At 39.7% G+C, this 22,122-nt stretch overlaps 1 protein-coding gene and 1 pseudogene across 2 annotated transcripts in view; one reads left to right on the top strand and one right to left on the bottom strand.

The window, feature by feature from the left end:
* Window positions 1–22,122, top strand: part of RBFOX1 (RNA binding fox-1 homolog 1) — a 1,508,648-nt gene that overhangs the window by 126,871 nt on the left and 1,359,655 nt on the right. The window lies entirely within an intron of this gene.
* On the bottom strand, window positions 9,072–11,517 carry LOC118499256 (annotated as a pseudogene).

The raw sequence follows: 22,122 nt of genomic DNA, 5'->3' as shown, positions 1-22,122 counted from the left end.
ATTGGGGCTGATTTTTAGCTGTAGGAGAGTTAGGGTGATAGGTGGAATGAATGCAAGAGTTGAACTTGACAAGTGGAAAAGACCGATGTGTCTGAATAAACCACTAAGAACTAACATACTTTAGTGTTATTGTGGTGAGAAATGAATTGTAGAGAAAGATGATTTTAGAGTTTGAAGTCTTACAAATGAAAAAATTTGGAGGGGCTATGTCCTTGGGCAGCTGAGATGGACTACATGCTGCTAAAACCAATGTGTGAGGCAAGGGCACCAGGAAGGATATAATCATGGAACTGAAGCCCATGAGATTGATACGAAACCCAGGCTCAGCTGCCTGTTGCTTGGAAGCCAATAATTGAAAGACCAGGCCTGGTGGAAGGAAAGTAGGTTTATTCAAGAATGGCAGCTTGAGAAAGTGGTGGACCCACGTCACAGAGACCATCTTAACAATTGGACAAGGGCAGAGGTTTTTGTAAGGAGGGGGGAGGGAAAAAAATAACAGAACACAGGAATCAAAAGGAGGGAGTTGAGAGTTCTCCACTGCGGGGACTTCTGTAAGCCAGCACAGTCTGTGCACGTAAGTGTTAAAGGAGGTCAGCAAACTCCCGAAGCTGGAATGTCTACAGGTCGGAGTCTGCATCTTTTAAAGTTAGTTCCTAGAATGCTCAGGTAAATAGGCTGTTTATCTGCAGTCACACATTAGTGAACAGGTTGTCATTTATAGAAATAATGTTAAAAGAACAATGGGATAGGTTACAAGATGATGAGAGAGACTTTGCTGTTTGCTTGTTTATTGCCTTTCCTCTGACTTCCATCACACTATAAGCTCCTTGGGAGCCAAGGCATGTTGGCCTTGCCCCTTGCTGTTTCTCCAGTGCCTGTACCAGTGTTCAGCAAGTGAAAACCTGCAGTAAATAGCCACTGAATGAAGGGTTAGTGAAGTCACCAAGGAATTATGGCCTTCTCCTCTGAGTCTCTTTCATGCATTCCTAGGCATAGTAGGTGTGAAATGAACATGTGCTTATTACATTATCTATGTCAAAGCACAAATTTAAAAAAGTAAAATAAATATCATTATACTAGCACTCGTGGTGCTATTAACTATGATGTTGAGGTATTTAGGACCTCATGCTTATTCTCTCTCTCTCTTACTTCAGTAGGCAAAAGGCAGGTGTTATTCTGTATATAACCATTGTAATGACATATAGTATGAACATCTTCCATGACAACATATCAATCGTAACATCCATTTCAAGGCTTCACTGTCCAGTTATACTCCAGTATATTTAAAACATTCCCTATTGTTATAGTTCTTTGCTACCATAAGTGGTTCAAGACCTTATTTAGAAACCTACCTCAGTAATATTTTTGGGCTGAATCTAGAAACATGGTTTGGCAAGGCAGTAGTTCAGTAACTAAAACTTAGAAGAAAACGTAGCTGACTTTTGGTGGCGTACTTTGTTACTGGACTTGTTTGACCAACAGTTAAATCTTAAGTACTTCTGGAAATGTCTTGCCATAAAACATACTGTATCATGCTGTAACTCAGGAGCAAGGGAATAAGCATGCCTGGATTTCAGGTTCCAGCCTGGTCTAGGGTATAAATAGCTTGTGGAAATTGGAAGGGGGACCCATCCTTTAGAGTAGCAGAGAAGTTGCATGTGTCTTAAGATGAAAGGTAAAAATGACTGAGAACCAAAGGGAGTGGATAATTTGGTCACCTTTGTTATTGGTAAAGGATGTCACACTTCTTTGTGGATAAAAGTCCTGAAAACAAGGCCCTGCAGCCAGTGTTTTGGCAGTAAGAGTTAAGAGAACCCTTGTGCAGGGACAGTGACACCCGGACAACAGAGAGATGCAGTGTCTTCATCTTCTCCCAATCACTTCAGTGGGAAGGCAGAAGAAGCAGGAATGATTCGGAGAAACAGGGAGGTGAGTTCTGAAGTTGAAACCCACCTGAGTTCTAGCCATGTGAGCAAACTCTGGTTTCCAGAGTACAGAACTGTCATTCTACATCTCCCCTGACCACCTCCCAGTGAAACAAGAGCCCCTGTGGTAGCACCTTGGGCCACCAACTCCATGTCCTCTAATAGGTCAGCCCTGTATCTGTTTGTGACACACAGCATAGGATAATGGGTATGATGTAGCCTTTGGAGTTGGACTTCCTGTGTTCAAGTCCTGCCTCTCTGGGTTATTAACTGTATGAATGGAATCAAGTTGTTTAGTTCTCCTATGCCTGTTTGCTATTCTTTAAAATCAGGAGAGTAATATTTACAGGGTGCTTCACAAGCCTATAACTTCCATGAGAGCAGGGTTCTTTTCAATGCTTTATTTGTTTTATTTGCTTGCTTGCTTTTATTGATTTTAGAGAGAGAGAAAAACATTGATGTGAGAGTGAAACATCAATAAGCTGTCTCCCATATATGCCTCAACCAGGGATCTAACCTGCAACCTTTTTCTGGTGCACAGGATGATACTCCAACCAACTGAGCCACCCAGCTCAATGTTGTACTTGTTTTCTATCACTGATATAAAAAAATTGCTGCATCCCTGGCTGGGTGGCTCAATTGGTTGGAATGTCATGCATGCACCAAAAGATTGTGGGTTTGATTCCCAGTTGGGGCACATACCTAGGCTGTGGGTGCAATCCTTGTTCAGGTCAAGTGCAAGAGGCAACCAATTAATGTTTCTCACATCAATGTCTCTCTCTCTCTCTTCCTCCTTCCTTCCCTTCTTCTCTCTCTAAAACCAGTAAGCATGTCCTCGGGAGAAGATTAAAAAATCATTAAAAATTGCTACAAATTTGGTGACTGAAACAACACAAAATTTATTGGCTTATAGTTCTGTAGATCAGGAGTCCAATATGGGTCTTGCTAAGTGAACAGCAAGTTGTAGGCAGGGCTGCTCTCCATTCTGGAGGCCCCAGGAGAGAATCCTCTTTTTGTTTCTTCCAGTTTCTAGAGCCCACCCACACTCCTTGGCTCTGGGCTGCTTCCTCCGCTTTCAAAGCCAAGGACATAGCATCTGTCCATGCCTTTTTCACTGTTCGCATTTCCCTCTGATCTCAGCCAGGAAAGGTTCTCCACTTTGAAAGACTCATGTGATTTTAAGGACGTTGTATTTACCTGGACAATCCAAGATAATCCCCCTGTTGCAAAGTCCTTAACCACAACTGCAGAGTCCCTTTTGAGTATGTAAATTAATGTATTCCCAGATTCTGGAGATTAGAACACGGACATTTGGTGGGTGGGGAGGCATTATTCTGCCCACTATAGCTGCCAACACCCAGAATAGTGCCTGACACAAAGTAAACTCTTAAATATTTGTCAAAGGATGGAACTGTGAGTATTTAAAGATCAAACATTTTTAAAGTACACAGAAGATACCCAGCACATAGATAAGACCTTAGTTAGTGTTATGCATTATTTATAGACACATGCCCAGCACTCAAGGGAAAACTAAAAAAAACAAAACAATAAGAACAACAAACATGAACAACCCTCTTTCCCTGCTCACCAGTGACCATTCTTTCTTTCTGGATGCTTACTCCTTGGCCTTCCAGATCTAGTGTTCCTGCTGTGGAAGAAAGAGGCAGAATTATTTTGGTTGTATAGAGTGGACCCTCACTAGCCTTCATTTCAGAGCCTGTTTTTTTACTAATGATGTGCCTGAGGATAGCTCTGCCTTTTTTTTCAGACATTGACCTTCCACTGCGTGATTCTCAGTGGGCCCCAAACATAGGGCAGCTTAAAAAACAACACAAATTCCTGAGTCTGAAGCAGTGAGCTCCCAAGGCTCTGCCATTTTTTTTCTTATTCACTTGAGTTCATTTACCTGTAGTTGGGGAACAACACGACTAGCCTCTGTAATATTATGGCTTGGTTTGAACATCTGTGAGGTGGCATCATCTTATTGATGGCTGTGCCTTGATTTCCCAGACTTGCTGTTTTGTGTTTCAGACTGAGTGGTGGAAGGGATGAAAGATTAGTATCCTGTGGTCCCCACTGGTATGCCCCATCGGAAAGCAAGTGTATTGTATGTTAAGAACACAAAACTTAGACTGTCAGCCATAGGAGCATCAGCATTGAACACATGCTGTGGTGCTCATTCCCTTAATGAGCATCACATGATTTGGAATATCAGCATCGAGATCTCATGGTGGATGAGTGCACTTGAGTGTTTGAGCTAAGGTTTTATGCTCTCTTATAAAAGTTCAGACTGATGGACTAAGCTTAGACACTCTATGGTCAATCTTAGGATACCTTTGAGAGTAGCTGGGATGCAAGTAATCCATTTTCTAATAATCTAGTGAGTAAAAGGAAGCCAGATGGCCTGGGTTAAAATCTTGCACCCACCATTTACTAGCTGTATGACCTTGGACTAGTTACTTAACTCATCTATTCCTGTTTGCTTTACCATAAAGGGGTAATACAAGCCATACCTCTCTAACAGGGTAGTTATGAAGATAAAATGAGTTAACGCAGTATAAGCACTTAGAACTATGCCTGATATACAAAGCAAGTGCTTGATAAAAGTTTGCTATAATTTTATGGCTACTACCAATATTCATTGTAATAAGCAAATTGCCAGCACCTAACTATGAAAAGGTGTGCAGGGTAGCCATCGAGGTAAGAAAAATGATTATCTCTTCTGAATATATATTTTCCATAATATGTCCCTAGAAACACATTGTCTGCAAAAGATGTTAATAGGATTTCTGAGTTACAGGGTACCACAGCTATAAATATTTGGGAAATTTCTCCTCTTGGAGATTTATAGTACACATTAGTACTTTAACATTATAGGTTTTGCTAGAGCCTGGAGTAGAGAAAGTAATTTGACTTGGTTTAATCCAGTTTGTCCCCAATGTGTTTGACCACAGAATGCTTGGTGGGGATGGCTATCTTTCTGGTGGGTGTTGGGAGGCTGGGCAGTGAAGGTGGTGGTTATTGCTGTGCATTAGTTGTTCTTAGCACCTATTCATCACTCCAGGAACTAGTGTGTTCTCTCTAGGGCACATTTTTTGATAATACTCATTTAACGTGTGTATTGGGATCTGAATAAAATACCCAGATTTTGCATCAGTAGGTCTGGGATGAGGCCTGAGGGGCCGTGCTTATCACCAGTTCCTGGGGGACTGCTGCTGCTGGTCCGCAGGCAACCCATTGCATAGTAGTGGTTTCAAAGTGCTCAGTGCCCAGAAGAGGAAACATGTGGGGACAATCAGAAAGTTTCACAATTATGTCGTAGAAAGAGATGACTGTCTCAGGCAGAGGCTCTCAACTTTTGACTACATGTCAGAATCACATAGGGTCATTCAGAAATAAAAAAACCCAGGGATTCTGATTGCACAGGTTTGGAGCTAGGTCCCCATTGCTGGTGTTTTTTCACAAGCCTACCAAGTGAGCCTACTCAACAGCTGTGTGGGAGAACCACTGGTTTAGTGGGGAGGGGCCTATCTCTGGAGTCAGAGAGCCCAGTTCTAAATCTCAGCTCCAAATTAGTCATGTGACTCTGAATAATTTAGTCAAGTTCTTTGTACCCCCATTTCCCCAATTGTAAAAGAGGGTAATAATGATATGTAACCTCAAAGAATCTTTGTGAAGAATAAATGACATGTTAGTAAACTAAAAGCTTAGTTTCTAATATCTGGGAAGAGCTCAATAAATATTGGCTATCATAACAATTACTATAACTATTATTGTTGTTGTTATTATTTGGTAACAGAGATTCCTATGTCATTTTCTTGTTTTTTTTTTTAATCTGAGATATTGCATTGGTTCTAAAGCTAAAACCAGATAAGCATATATTTAATTTTATTAATAAATGGAGAACAGCATTATATGTCTATTGGGCACATGTGTCCTTAGCTGGGGGAATCCCACTTTTGGCCGGAAGTGCCTACAACAAGCATACACACAGGCTGCAATCTCCACGAGAACAGGCAACCCACGGATATATTTTTTAAACTGTGGTATTCCCAATGCTTTGTTGTTTGCATTGAAGAAATAATGGTGACCACTTGCAAATGGAGATATGTCAGCTTCTGGCTGTACCCACTGGTTTATTTTAGTGACTGAAAATAACAAGATGGCCATAATAAAGAAACGAGTGTGGCCAAAATTTGTGTTATTTACTCTAGTAATTTTATCATGTTGATTTCCTTTGTCTTTGTTAGGGAATTAGACAATTGAACCTCTTTTCTTGTTTTCTCCAGTCAGCTACTGGCTGTGTTCTCTGCCTTCTTCCACTGTCCTACTCATATACTGCCTAACATTAAATAGCTTTTCATTTCCCTGCCCTGTCTTGGTTCCTTCTCCCTTTGCCCTCCATCCAGCTTTCATCCTCCTACTGTGGTCTGTGGCCAATATCAGTTTACTTACGTAATTCCCAGCTCTAAATTTAATTGATCTCTTTCATATCAAACTATCTATTAGCTTGTGATTTGGGGGACCAAAGTAGTGGTCACATGTTTTTGTCTTCTTAAAATATCACGTGGATAGAAGTGTTTGATGGTTTTTCTATTATTCCATAACAAATACAAATTGTTTTCAAGTTCAACAACGGTCTTATAAAATGTAGGGAATTAGATTCCTACCCTATTTCTTTTTCTGGGAAAGGAGAAAAACAAGACCTGCTCCCATCACTGTCATCCCAATAAAATATAAAGGCACTCGAGAGAACATTTGTGGAAGAACTTTCCAGATGCCCTTGGAGAGAAAGCATTACTCTACTCAACAGTGTTTTGAATATCATGAGAGTCTGAATTTCGAATGAGTACAACCAAGCCCACACAGGGGTAAGGACACTTTCTGACTCATTGTGGACACTGATTACAGGCAAAACTGATTGTGTAGCTACAACTGCTGGAGCCAGGGGGATTTGAGTCCACAGCTACATTTATCTAATTTAGGAAAGACTTGAAATAGCTCCTGCACTTTCAGGGCTGAGGAAAATAGAGACTTTTCACATTTACCCTGAAGATGGAGCCATTTAACATTTTGGATACTTTGTGATTTTAAAATTTAGAACTTTAAATTGACTTTGTTTTGAAACAGTCATGTTTTAGAATCTCATTCTTCCCTTAAATATGATGATTGCTTTCTATCCAAAAGATATAAGAATATTATAAATATTTGATTATGGTCATAAGAGCATAGACACTAGCCTATGACCTTGCCCACACCAACAGAGGTCACTTTCTTCTATTTACCTTTTGCTCTCCATATCTATGGATTCAGGAAATTAAGTATTCATTAAGTATTTTCCAAATACGTTTAGAATTCCCATTACTGATGGCTTTCTGCAAATAAAAGCATATTTTGAAACAGTGTAACAGTGGGAATGTATTTATCTCAGATGCCCTTGTATTAAACACAAGGTTCTTGAATCTCGAATCTTTGTCAGGGGGATCCTAATGGTCATCTCACCTCCCTTTTAGTGTAGTCCTTGAAGACTTTTATCAGATTAATATATCTGTGTTTACTTATATAACTCCTAAATTTAACCTCACTTTATATCTTTAGCAATGGCTTGTCTATTTTCTCTTGTGACTGAAAGTAAAGTAGATACAGATCGACATTTTCTGTCATGAGGAGCCCTGAGCTCCTACAGCTGAACACCTTCACAAAAAGAGGACAAAAACTATAACAAATTAAGGGCTAGAGTATCTCATTCAGAACATAAATTTCTCATATTGGGAAGGAAAGAGGAAATATAGGTAGACTGTGCCAACAAGCCATTTGGAGGGCTTCAAGGGCTGGGCTCTGGTGAGACATAAGAGTGGGTGGGTGAGAAGACCACTGGAGAGCAGCTGTGTTACTACAAAGAGGGTGCAAGTGGTCAGGAATCTAGGAGCCCAGAGACAGCAAGGTGCCCCCTAAAGCAATTGTTGGATAACTCTTGGATGTGTTAGAGGAGGTAGGGGCTACATGGGGGTTGTTTCCTCCTTAAACTGTTCAAGCCTGAAGTTCCCAGGCTCCATAATTATGATGCAGACATCTTGAGAACAGGTGTTGACTTTGGTGGTTCTTTCACTTCACTTCCTGGGAGGCTGGAGGCTGGATCCCGTCTCCATGTTACTTGTGCCCACAGCTAGGGCCATTTAATCTTTTCAGGTAGGCTTGGTCCTGTGTAGGACAAATTGTGACCTTAGGAAGAATATAAGTGTTAGAGACCTGACCCCATGCTGGGACCCTCTGATGCCTTGGACATGGGCCACCCTTTACTGGCTGAGCTCCACATCAACCCTCATGTCATTCTGGAGTCCTGACTCAGAGCTCTACTGGCTCAGAGGCTGTATGACAACAACTACTACTAGTACAACAACTATTACTACTACTGCTGCTGCTGCTGCTATTGCTTCTCCTCCTCCTCCTCCTCTTTCCCACCTTCTTATGGTGTTATTGTTGCTATTATTTATAGAGAGCTATTGTTGTGAAGTAAATTAACTCAAAACTTAAATGTATTATATCAGAGACATTTGTTACCACTCATAGTTTCTGTGGGTCAGGAGTTTGGGAGCAGCTTATTGGGTTTCAGCATTGTGTATGATACTAGCTGCAGGTGTTTGTCAAAATCTTTTTTGTGTCTGTTGAGATGATCATGTGGTTTTGTCTTTAATTCTATTATTACCATGTGTTACCTTGACAGATTCTTGTATGTCATGGTTGAAATTCTTTTCCTGTGTTGCTGCATTTGGTTTTCTTATATTTTCTTGAGAATTTTTTTGCATCCATATTTATAATGGATGTTGGTCTGTAGCATTATTTTCTTATAATACTTTTTTCCTGGTTTGATGTCAGGGTAATACTGGGCTTACTAAGTGAGTTAAGCTGTATTACTTCATTTTCTATTCTTTTTTAAGAGATTTAGAAGTGTTGATGTTAATTCTTCTTTAAATTTTTGGTAAAGTTCACCAGTGGAGCCATCTGGTTCTGGGTGTTTCTTTTTGGGAAGTTTTGTGCTCACTAACAATTTCTTTTTTTGGTATCGGTCTATTTAGGTTTTCTATTTTCTTGATTTTATAGTTTGTGTCTTTCTAGGAATTTTTCATTTTTACCTAGGTTATCTAATTTTTTTGGCTGTCAATGGTTTATTGATAATATTACAGCACAGCAGAAGGATTCAAACAGCTCCATGTGTTGTTTTGAAATTCATCCCGAGTGACCTGCAGGTTGGACAGGCTACCAACGTCCAAGAGCTTCAGCATCTCCTTAGTGTCAAGATCAACTTCAATGATCTCCTGACCCATGGCTGAGACCTCGGGAGTGTAATGATCTCTCCCCTCTCTCTCCTCTTCCTGCAGCTCATTGGATCTAGATTCCTCTCGTGGGGCCTCTGTGAATCCACCTCATCAGATGTGTGGCATAGCCTGCTCTCTTCTTTCGGAGCTTCTTGGTGGGGATTATGGCGATCTCTTTGCACACACACTTGTTAGTGTGGAAGTCACTGCCCAGGCACATGTGGTACTTCTCCATGGTGACCCAGGCTGCCTTCCTCATGGTCTTGGTGTGAACACAGCCCATCTTGGTGGGGCCCTGGTGAAAGAGGAAACCTAGGTTATCTAATTCTTTAACTACATAATTGCACATAGTATTCCTATGACACTTTAAATTTTATTCTTTATTTAAATTTGCTATTTTTATTAATCATTTATATATTTTGATTCTTAACATTTTTTCTTTAGTTCTTTGACCATACTTGTAATAATTTTTGAGGCCTTTGTCTGCTAAATCTAGTATCTGCTGACATACATAGATGATGTCTAGTGACTATTCTTTTCATTGAGTATTAGCCACAATTTGTTTTTCTTTTTGCATGTTTCATAATTTTTTTTTGTTGAAAGGTAGATATTTAGGCAACATATTCCCCAGGTGGTTATTATTGTTGCTGCCTTTGTTGTTTGTATCTTTGTTTGTAGACTTGTCTTGGCTAGAACTGTGAAATCTCTTTCCTCCTGGTAGGTGGCCATGCATGCCTTTGTTCCATTCTTATTGTTATTGTCATTTTTTCCATGTTTTATTTTGTTTTTAATCTTGGTTTCCAAGGGCTTTCTGCATTGTCTGTGTAGCTGATTGGTCAACCAAAAATGGAAATAAGGCTATGTTTGAACACTTGGAACAGTAAGAAGGCTCCTGTTTTCTGTCAATGGGTCTATGTATGTGTAGGGAAGTGTATCCAGTGTTCTGGCCATTTGCAAGTCTTCCCAAGTATTTACACTTGCTGGGCCCTTCGGCATCACACTTTCATCTGTGTACTGCCTTAGGATTGGTCAGAAATGTGTGCATAGCTTAGGACCTTTCCACTCTCCACTGAACCTGTACATGGTCTCAATTTGGAATATGCTTGCCCAGTAAGGTCAGTTATGCCATGAGCTCTCCCCACTTTCCCACCACCAAGAAGAATTTCACTTCTACTAATGATGCTGTTGGATATAGTCACTGCTTTCTACTGAAAATCAAGTGGACCCATCTGACCATGGCAGCAAAACTACTGGGACTCACAACAAGTCCACCCAGGCTGAGCCTTCATGGTTGCTAGGAATGGGAGCACTCCCTGTCTGGGACACCAAAGATTCCCACCCTTCTTACCTGAAACCCAGTAGTTTTTCAGGTAAATACTTCCAGATTATTGGATGCATTTGGTTGATTTTTAGAGTGCTAGAAAATTTGATGGAGGGTTGATTTTGTCTAGCTTTGTAGTGTGATGCTTTTAGAGGGAGGATTTGCTGGCCTCCTCACTGAGCCATAGCTGGTAGTCCCAACCACTGTTAATGTACATTTGCATCTTTTCATCCAGCCAAAGGCACAACACAATGAAAGACCTTATTTAAAATCATCATCATGGTCTCTGAATTTATTTTTTCCTGCAAGCCAGAAAAATCCCCACATGTTTATGTTAGCAGTTTCATTGGGGAGCATTTTTGGATTGTCTTCAAGGTTTTCCTAAGGTAATGGTATGAGGAGGTGGGACCTGTAGGAGGTGCTTAGGTCATGAGCCTGGAGCTCTTATAAAAAGAGGCCTAAGAAACCTCCCTTCCCTTCCACCATGATGAGGTTACATTGAAAAGATGGTCATCAAAGAGGACGCAGGCTCCCATCAGACACTGGACCTGCCAGCACAATGATCTTGGACTACCCAGCCTGTTGAACTGTGATACATAAATCTCTGTTGTTTATGAGCTACCCACTTTATGGTATTTTTGTTAAAGCAGCCCAAACAGACTAAGACAGGAGCCAACATCAGCAGCATGCAGTCAACCTACAATATATTAAGGGTGTCACATAATTAAGACTTATTTCTTGTTCTCATAATTTTCTCATGAAAATTGGGTTTTTCTCTGGGTCTAGGCTCCTTCTAGCTATGGCTCCATTATCTTGGAATATTCTGGTTCAAGGCCCATGAATAGGGGGAGAGAACATTAACATTTATGAGGAATGTTTCCTGGAAGTGCTTTGTACCATTTTTGATCACGATGCATTGGCTTGAGCTCAGTCACATGGTCCTGTTGGATGCAAGGGAGGCTGGGTAATGCAGACCTTCTATGCCCAGGAGGAATATGAGAACATTTGATGACTATGCAGCATTGCTTTTGCCACTCATACTCTTTGGAAATTGTATTACATTATTATCCTTACTTTTTGGAAAAGAACACTTGGACACAGAGGTGATGAATAATTTGCTTAAGATGTGTTGTTTTAAGTAAGTAATTGGAAGATTATGGACTGGAATATTTATTGGCTTTTAATTCAGTGTTGTTCTTTTTCCCTGCTGTATTCTCTTTCATCTTTACAAAGTATCACTTCTTAATTGACATAAGACAATATAGCACAGTCATTTTAGTATAAGTGGAAAGGCCCACTTACAATACCACCAACCTGCAATGATTTTTTAAAGGTATGCTTATATCTTTATGGACATATGTTTACATACTCAAATAATAACATGCATTCATTTTTTACTGTTTTCAACCTGTAAACATTCTTCATAAGACTACCTTTTTCCAATTATTATTTTGATTATTGCATAACATTGTATTGAATTGATCTAATGTTTACTTAGCCATTCCTTTTATCATTAAACATATGTTTTTACAACTCATTTAAACCTAAATATCACAGCATGACTTTAACTATTACTTTAAAATAATGTTTATTGTAACAAAGGCTGATTACATTGGATTTTCTGATCATCTATGGGCATTTAGGAAAAGTTGTAGTTAAATAGCACAGCCTTTATCTTATTTCTTCTATATTCCTATGGAAATGTGTGAATATAGTGAGGCCCTATTTTTCCATGATTCTTTTTTAATGAAAATATTTAGCTTGTTAAGAATAGAGTAAATTCTAAAAAATATCTGAATAAACCTCTTAATGTAGTTTTATTTAGCCACAGAACATACTATTTTATTGAAATTTGTTTATATTAATTTATTAGTGAGGGATGCAGGGAAAGAAACCCAGAAATATCAGATTATATATATTAATTCACTGGCAAATATTATTAAGCACTTCCTAAATTCTTGGCAGTCTTTTAGAAACTTAATATGTAACATAAAAGTAAGCATAAACAAAATTCTTTCAAGAAACTTATGTTCTGCAAGGGATGGGGATATGGGGCAGACCGAGCCATATAAATAAAAAGAAATGACATATAATGCAATGGACATGAAGAAAAATAAAACAGCCCTAGCTGATGTGGCTCAGTGGATTAAGTGCCAGCCTGTGAACCAAAGGGTCACGAGTTCAATTCCCAGTTAGGGCACATGCATGGGTTGCAGGCCAGGTCTCCAGTAGGGGGTGTGTGAGAGGCAACCACACATTGATGTTTCTCTCCCTTTCTCCCTCCTTTCCCTTCTCTTTAAAGATAAATAAATAAAATCTTTAAAAAAGAGAAAAAGAAAACAATGTAAGGAGAATAGGACATGATGCATTGGGTGAGGGATGCTTTTTCAGCATGGAGCTCTAGGATTGCCTCTCTGAGATGTGACATTTGAGTAGAAACCTGGAAGTGGTGAGGAAGAGTTCCATGTGGATATCTGGGAGGACCAGACAGAGGGACAGCTAGGGCAAAGGCACTTGGCTGGATATTGTTTGTCGCATTCACAGTAAGGAGTTTGGTATGGCTAGAGTGGGGGTATTGAGAGAGGTGAGAATAGTAATATGTGACATCACAGAGTTAGCAGAAGCTAGAGCATGTAGGGCTCTCAAGGTCATGGGATGGACCTAGGATTTTGCTTTAAGTAAGACAGCAAGCCATTGGAGGATACTCAGCAGAGAGACAGCATGACATAATGCACATTTTGAAAAGAACACTCTGGATGTTGGGTGGAAAAGAGATGTGGGGTAAGGTCAAAGCAGGGGGTCTAGCTTGGGGGTTAGGGAGCATTACAGACATCCAGGTGAGATATGAGCAGGTTGGTAGCAATGCAGGAGTAAGAACTGGTCAGAGTTTGATGTATTTCAAAAGCAAAGACAGGGTACTTAGGTAGTGGATTGACTGTGATGTGCCAAAGACAGAGGAGCCAATGGTTACTACAAGAATTTCAGCCTGAGCATTTAAAAAATTGAAGTGCTATTTCCAAGATGAATTGCAAGAAGAGCAGATTGTCAAGGAGGAAAAGAGGGAAGAAGAGGGAGTCGAAGGAGGAGGAATTGGGAGTTCATGTTTGGACTGACTCAGCATGAGGTGCCCATTGGAGTTCTAAGGAGAGACGTCAAGAAGACAGTTGGTTCTTTGAATCTGGAGGATAAGAGAGATGTTTCGTATAAAGGTACACATTTAGGATTCTCCATCTTAGAGATGATATTTGACACCTTTAGACAGGACAAGATCACACCCATCACTATGTGCACATGCTATAATATATGCAAAAAAGGAAAAAATCTCCTGTGACTCCACTTCCCCTCCATCTGCCACCCTGTTTCTCTGATCTTCTTTATACAAAACTCAGAAATAAAACTTGCCTATACTTGCTATCATTTTTTCTCCTTCCATTTTTCTGCTAAATTCACTTCATTGGGGCTTCCCTTCTGCCCACATTCTGGTTGATCTTATCCTGTCACAAGGCATTCAATACTGACAATGAGCTGATTATCCCCATTTTACAATGAAGAAACTGAAGTTCAGAGAGGGTAAGGCCACTTGTGTACTCACCAGCACAATGCAAATCTGTACCTTGTTTTTCTAGCCTCAGCCTGCCTCTTTCCATCACATCCTAGTTCTCAACAAAATAAGGTAGTGTTTGCAAACAGGGGCTTGGGGATGATTGTCTCAAGTGACAATTCACATTGAATATTTTAATTGAAAAATGTTTATTTATTTTAGAGAGAAGAAGGGGGAGACAGGGAGAGAAAAAGAAACATTGAGGTGAAAGAGAAACATGAGTTGGTTGCCTTCCATTTGCACCCCAAATGGGTATCAAACTCACAACCCAGGCATGTGCCCTGATCTGGAATCCAACCTGTGACCTTTCAGTTTAACAGGATGATGCTCCAACCAACTGAACCACACCAGCCTGGGCCACACTGAACATTTTAAAACTTCCTAATAATTACGTAAATAAAATATATTATCTCACCCTGATCAATGTACATGTTTATATTGCTTATGTCTATATTTTCATAAGAAACAAAACTTGTGGAAAGGCTGTGAGCTATTGCTATCTATTATTTTAAAACATAAATTTATAGACTTAATCTTTTAAAATATATATAATAATGGTATGGTGAACATGAGAGTGGGGGCAGGAGAAGGTTTAGGTCTTCCCTTGGCATCCTAAAGAATGGAAGACAGGTGCCTTTCAGATGGGGTGACAGGATGTGTTATCCTGAGAGCTGTGGAGAGCAGACCCACATCTTCTTTCTGGCCTAAATAGCTGTGACTTAAAGTTGATGTTGTATTGCTCTGGCATTATTAATTCCATGTCTTCCTTGGATATTTGTTCCTTGCAGTGGAAAGAAGAGGGTCTCCCAGAGGACTTGAAAAATATTTGTTCTGACATGATTGTGTTTTTATATGCACTCATTTTGTCTGAGATCTAGTATCCAGGGCAGAACAATGCCTTAGAAATCAAATATGGTGAAATGCTTTTTATAGTTTATCAGTTATTGTGGTAGGTCTAAAATCCACTCATTTATAGATTAATTCATTAAAAAACACATTGAGTGATGGACTGGGGCTAGATTGTGATGTTATGGGATAATTGTTCTATACAAGGGAACTTGGACCAAGTTTGAAGAAGCAGAGGGCATGAATTGTCAAAGAGAAATCTAAAGGGAAGTGTGCATGCAGAGCTGTTAGGTGCAGAGGCATGGGTGCAAGGACAAAGACATTATCTATGAGGGTCTCTAAAGAAATTTGCTCAGTAAGAAAGGACAGATATGATTTTGGTGGAGAAAGTAAGTAGAGAATTGTGAGGTCCAGGAACAGAACTGGAGCTTGCATCTAGTTTGATGTTGAAGGCAGAGCTATGGAGAGGTGGGTCATGATGTGGACCCTGTCATAAGGTTATGTTTGGATGGATTATGGATCAGTGTAAGGAAAGACTGAAGTCAGGAGAGATGATGGAAGCTGCCATAGCTAGTACATGTCTGGAGATGATGGTGACCTTGTCTCAAGAATGAGGGCAGCAAATGTGGCACTAACAGTGCTGATGGGGAATGAAAAATAAATGGAGGAACAGGTCAGTGTTCCAAGTGCTAAATATTAGGTTAGGGCAGAATACCCCAGTAAATGTGGGGTAACACCAGTGTGCAATGGGCCCTGAGTTGGGAAAATCCAGTTTTTAGACTATCGTGATTCAAAGTCCTAGCAAGTCATTGATTATTTTTGCAGTCCTACTTCTCTATTAAGTGATACAGTGAACTATATTGATTTAATATCCATTTAGCATGCTTTTAAACATCATTTATTATGGACCAGGTTGGGAGGGTGCAGTGGTATATCAGAGACACCTCCATGACAAATCACGATTAAAAAGCCATTTTTGTCCTAGATGGTGTGGCTCAGTGGATTGAGAGCTGGCCTGCAAACTAAAGGGTCACTGGTTCGAGTCCCAGTTAGGGTACATGCCTGGGCTGCAAGCCAGGTCCCCGGTAGGGGACACTCAAGAGGCAATCACACACTGATGTTTCTCTCCTTCTCTTTCTCCCTCCTTTTACTTCTCTCTAAAAATAAACAAATAAAGTGTTAAAAAATAAAGTAAAAATCCATTCTCATACTTTCCCCCTAACTGCTTCTTGATGAGAGAAACAGGATACAGTGGGGCTACCTATAGGAGGTCAAAGAAAACATTCTGCATTTTTAAGGAAATAACTTGGGATTGGAGCAGGAGTTATAGTGGAGAGAGGAGTTGGTTTAATCAATGAAAAGGGGAAAGAGGAGAAGAGGAATGATGGTATAGGCTACAGTGATAGCATATACAACAATCCAGATGCAAGCAAGCTGAGACACTGAAGAGCCCTGTCTGGAGGTGAAAGGAGTGAAAGTCAGAAAGGAATGGCAGGAGTCAGAGGCCCGGCATCTTCTCAGCCACCTTAAAATAGTGGTGGTGGGGTAGGGAGGGTTTAGGAATATCTAAACAGAGGGATGATTTGATCCCACATGCATTTTGAGGATCCCTCTGGCTGTGTTGTGGAAAACAGATTGGAGGAGACCAAATGGAAACAAAGAGGTCAGCTAGGCACTGTTTAAACATATTGTCAGAGTTATGGGTTAGGACACAAGAGGTACCACTGGAAACTGAGAGGGAAGGAGGCAAGATACACTTTGCTTGGCTATGATAATGTAGTAGGTAGTAGTGGAAGGTGCAGATAGAGAAGGGAAGAGTAGGATAATATTAACTAATGTTTGGCACACACCATGAGTGAGCAGCTTTCCTTGTCTGGGTGTGGAACCTCGTATGATATTACTCATATTAAGGGTTTTGTGTGTGTTCCTGTAGGTGTGTATGGATGGATATATATATCTCTGTACATATATCAGGCCCACATATGTTGAAAATATTTTTATGGCATACTGGGAATAGTTCAGATTATACGTGTATTTTTTATACACCTATACAGACATCCAGAATGAAATACACCAACAGTGTTTATCTCAAGGAGGCAGACTGTGGGTGATTTATTTTTATGCTTCCTTCTATTTGTCTAATTTTCTGCAATAAGAAATAAAGTTTTTACTCCCAAAGACCAAGAACCAATTAAAGGTTTGAGAACAAATGTATCTGCCACTATTGATTTTAGCCAAAAAATAAAAAAAAGATGGTTAAACACAAAATACAGTCTTAATAAACGTGGCTGGCAATTCCTTCCCTGATGTTATTGTCTATTTCAGACAAAGAAAAGGGGTATATGATCTCAGAAATCTTTGGCTATGAGGAAAATAAAATAAAGGTCAATATATTTTGTTCCTGCTTATATTTTCTGCTCACTCCTTGTTTCTCAGCTATCAGAGTGCTATCAACTTCAGTAACTAAATTAAAAACTATAAAGCTGTGAACGAAGAAATCTTGGAAGTAATGAGACCACACAGCATGAAGTAGAGGAAATTATATATATAAGGAACATAGTATTATGGTCTGCCTACATCATTCTTATCTTTAAATGCAAATCAGAATGTTGCAGACTTTCCCAATGCCAAGACCAGAAGCACATACCATCCATTTTTAGCCAAATATATCAATTTTGCATTACCAAACATTATTGGGCTAAAAGAGCAACTTGATTTTCTTTTACTGAAGGATCCAGAATAAAAGAGATTGAGAGGAAATTTGGTGATCCAAAACCAAATGAGACCCCAAGCACAATGCAAAGTGTAGCTAGTCAATTCTGAAATAATTGAATGCCTTTATTTATCTAACCTACCGTGGACCTTGGCACAGACTCTAGGAATCTTCTGCATCCTATGTGGTTTTAGATGACCTCTGAAAACTACCTGCGACATTCAACATCACCAAATGGTGCCATTTTCCATCTGTTGTCATGCAGTTGTTTTGTTTACCGGCAGCTGTCAGATGGGTATTATAATGAATGCTTTTATAGCAAATGTTATAAAACCGAATATAACAAGCACTGGGGATGAAACTGATAGCAGAGGTGGATACACAGTGCCTGCAAGGAAGCTGGAAATGGGTCTCTGTCGTCTGCATCAGGAAACTATCTCATGTGCCAGTTCACGAGTGCCTATTTTGCCAACTTAAAATAAACTTCTCAGTTGCTAATGCAGAGTTGCCACAGTCACAGGGCACTCTTTGGTTGCTCAGGGTAATTGTAGTTTAGCCCTCTCAGGAGAATTATGTGCATCATTTAGCCAGTTATGCTCGTATTTTCATGTGTAAATGAATCACTTTTCGCATGTGCTAAAATGCATATTCTAGGCCCCCATCTCATTCTGGCATACAAGTCTGTGTGGGATTTAGGGACATGAGAGTTTAATAATCGTCTCCCCAAAAGGCTCTGATGCCCCTGTGGCAAGACCGAATTTGGAGGAAATCTTGCTTTAGTGTGTGCATGCTCTCTGTCTCTCCTTCCCTCCCTTCATTGTTTATTTATTTTTGAATTGCCCACAGGGAAAAGTGCAGTTAGCACAGTTGATTCTCTCAACCACTTCCAAATAGTGTTTGCTACCCTTGCCAGCAGAAGGGCAGGCTTGGGCCCTGAGGGAGGGGGATTAAGCAAGCAGAGTGACATGTGGTGGTGCCAGTGGTTCTGACCTTGCATCCAGGGCTCTGTGGCCATTCATCTATTTGTACCCATCATGCTTGCCAAAGCTGGGAAGATAGCCTAGGTGTCAGAGCACTCAAAGCAGAGGGAGATGGCTGCCCTACCTACTAGAAGTGCTGGGGGCATTTTAAACCACGACCTGGTACTCTTAGAAGTAGCTACAAAGAACAGTTTGCATTTATTGGAGGCTTATTTCACTTGTTCCCCAGGATTTTGTCTCTCTAGCTGTGGTTAAGAAAATCTCACTCCTAGAGCTCACACATATCACCAAAACCCTGATATTTCATGATCTTTTTATGTGAAATGAATGAGAGTACAGTTTTGTGAGTTGATATATGTATATGTGCATAAGTGTATCTATATATGTATACTTTCATTTTTTTTTTTTTTGCTCAAACTCAGAGGAGCACGTAAGAGCCATTACAACAGTTCTAGTACATGGACCTATTTATTCTTTACTCCCAGACCTGTCATATATGTTTGTGAAGTCCCCAGTCTATACTGCTGCACTTCAGGTACTATAGATGTTCAATAAGTGTTTGCATAAATGAATTAATGAGGGCAGTCTTTTGAATGAGTCTGTCTTGCTCTGATGTCTCATTTAGTGGTATTGAGTTCACAAGTTAGTATAGTATAACCAAAACTAAAGAGAAATGTTCAGTACCCAGTACATATACAGCAATGTTCAGTGTATATATGTGTGTATAGTGTATATACTGTACAGTATATAGTATCACTGTGTACGCTGATGTCAGGTGTAAAGACTCTGGAGTCCTATTGCCTTTGTTTGAATCTGGCTTTGTGCAACTGACAGGCAGACCTGGAGCAAGTGACTTAATTTTCTAAGCCTTTGTTTCTTCTTTCAAAAAATTAGGATATTAAAAAGGACTTATCCCATGGGGTTGTAATGAAGTTTAAAGGAGAAAATGTACATAAAGCTCTCAGTACTGTGGCCACATCAAAGATGTGGCTTGACTTAGTTGCTATTGCTCCTACCCTCAAACTTATTGGACCATGGATGCAAGGCATATTGCAGAAAATATGTTGCTCAGAATAGCATGGCTTATGTATTTTATCTTGCTGGCAAAGGACTCTAAAAGGCTTAAAGCTTAAATTAAAGCCCACATTTACTCCAAGTGGGGGAAGGTACCATATGCCTCTCCATCTTGTGTGTGGTATGACTGGAAACAAGAGGGAATGACAACACATTGGTGGCTTCAGCCAAAATGGGAGGCCAGCAGCCTAAATCAAGACCGGGCAACTTCCCTGGCTCTCCTGGTTTTGTCTGATTGTGCATTTGACCTTGACAGACACAGTCGGAGCAGTTCCTTTTTGCTTTCTGTCATTAATCAGTTCTGTAGCATCTTCTAAACAGACAGTCTGGTTGGATTGAAAAATGTGCCTGTGTTTTCTCATCTGATACAAGCATGAGTTAAACTGGAGTCACCTCCACTGGTGAGCTTGAATACTGGGCAGGATTTTCAAGTGGAGCATTACCTGAAAATATCGTATTAATTAGTTGTTAATGTTGTCTTCCTGCTACCATGGTGCCTGTAATTATGATAACCTACTGTTTCATCTTTTCTATTGCAGAAGAATTTATTACCAGAGGAGGGGGAGGGATGACATTTACGTTCACTGGCAAATGAGGCCAGACTTTGACTTTGAGTCACTCTTGAGAATTTAGGGGTGGCACACAGCATAGCATTACAGCAAGTATATCGTGGCAGAAGATATTAACCATGCTCCACTTTAAGATCACCTATATGTTGTAAAGTTATGGGTGTACCATTTAATGCATACATCATTGGATAGAGTAAAAACTAATTTTGTTCAGAAAAATACATGGTTGCTGGAAACAAGGGTAAGAAAACATGAATAATCTGTAATATTTTATACAGTCCAAAATGTAGTTTCTGACGCCTTTACAGTGCTTTAGAAGTTGGTAAAGACTTTTTTTATTTTTTTTAACAAAGTGAAACTCATGCTAAAGAGTTTTCACGACTTAGCACAATTGTTATGAAAGTACATGAGAGAGCTGCACCTGGTACACAGGTATCATGAGTCTTGGTTCTGAGAATGTTCTATTGCATCATATTATAAACTTATGACAAAACCTCATGATTTGGGGAGGGAAGAATAGACTTTTATAATTAAGCTATTGCTGAGCTGACTTGTAAGTGGTAACTAGTAAAAGAATTAGCCTCAGACATGGAATTCTGTAAATGCTTATTGAGACAAATTGGCATTAAATAGCATCTGGTGGATTGAGGGAGAAGGGCAATGGATGATAACATTTATATTATTTCCAGACATGTTTTCCAGCATTGAAGAATTCAACATTTACTGAATCTACCTCTTGCTCCCTCCTCCATATCAATCACTATTGAGTCTCTACATTTTCTCCCCCATTGCAATTTAAGTTAAATGATATTAGTCCTATTTAATGCTGTGAGATTTTCCCAGAACACATCTCAGGACCAGCCTCTGGGACACTCTATTAGTTGAGGGATGCCTGTGCTCTTACCCATGTCATGTCAAATTGGTGTTGGTAGCTGACTGATGAGTGGGCTGGCCATAGAGTTGGCATTTTGTCTTCTGTAGGAACAGCCAGTAAGATAAGTAACTGGTATCTTTAGTGAAAACTGCCATTAAACATCTTCCACATCTACTATAATTAATAGGAGAAACTGTCTGGTACCCAAATTTTAGACACACGATGGTAGAGACAGAAATCCATGTCTCAATTCTACCATATAATAACTGGGTAACACTGGATATGTGTTTTAGACTCTGTTTTGTCTTTGTTTTATATATTCCTGATATATAAATCAGGAATGATGATACTACCTATCTTGTGAGGTAGCTGGGATTATTAAATTAGGTTATATATATTAAGTGTTTAGCACAGGGTCTGATTCACTAAAAGCTTTCAGTGAACATTGTTATAATTAATAGAAAGCATTTTCATTAGGCTTCAGCTCATATTTTATAAGAGAAAAGCAATCTTTAAACAATATGTCTTACCTAAATTCAATTAAAGGTTCCCACTTGGTTCTTGGAACTGATAGCCAGGAAAAGTTCCATTCATCTGATGGCTATGAAATGTTTATCTTATCATCTGAAATGTGAAATGTTTATCTTTTTTCAGTGAAGAAATATAATTAAAGCCATTTTCATATACATCCTTAAGATTCACCTCTTTGTAATGGATTGAATGATTTCAATGTTATTGAATCCTGTTGGTGAGGGAGTACATCCAGCCCACCTTCTCAGCTCTTAGAAAACCTCATCCAAGGCTTTACTGAGTCTCCAGAGAGATTGAAGATCACCTCACTGGCAATAGCTGGTTAGACTGAGGAAAGCCAAGAATGTGGCTGGTTAATCAGATGATCTCTTC

This window comes from Phyllostomus discolor, chromosome 3, assembly GCF_004126475.2.
Source record: "Phyllostomus discolor isolate MPI-MPIP mPhyDis1 chromosome 3, mPhyDis1.pri.v3, whole genome shotgun sequence".
Lineage (NCBI taxonomy): Eukaryota > Metazoa > Chordata > Mammalia > Chiroptera > Phyllostomidae > Phyllostomus > Phyllostomus discolor.
The sequence above is the reverse complement of the archived record's forward strand: the minus strand, read 5'-3'. Positions and strand labels throughout refer to the sequence as shown.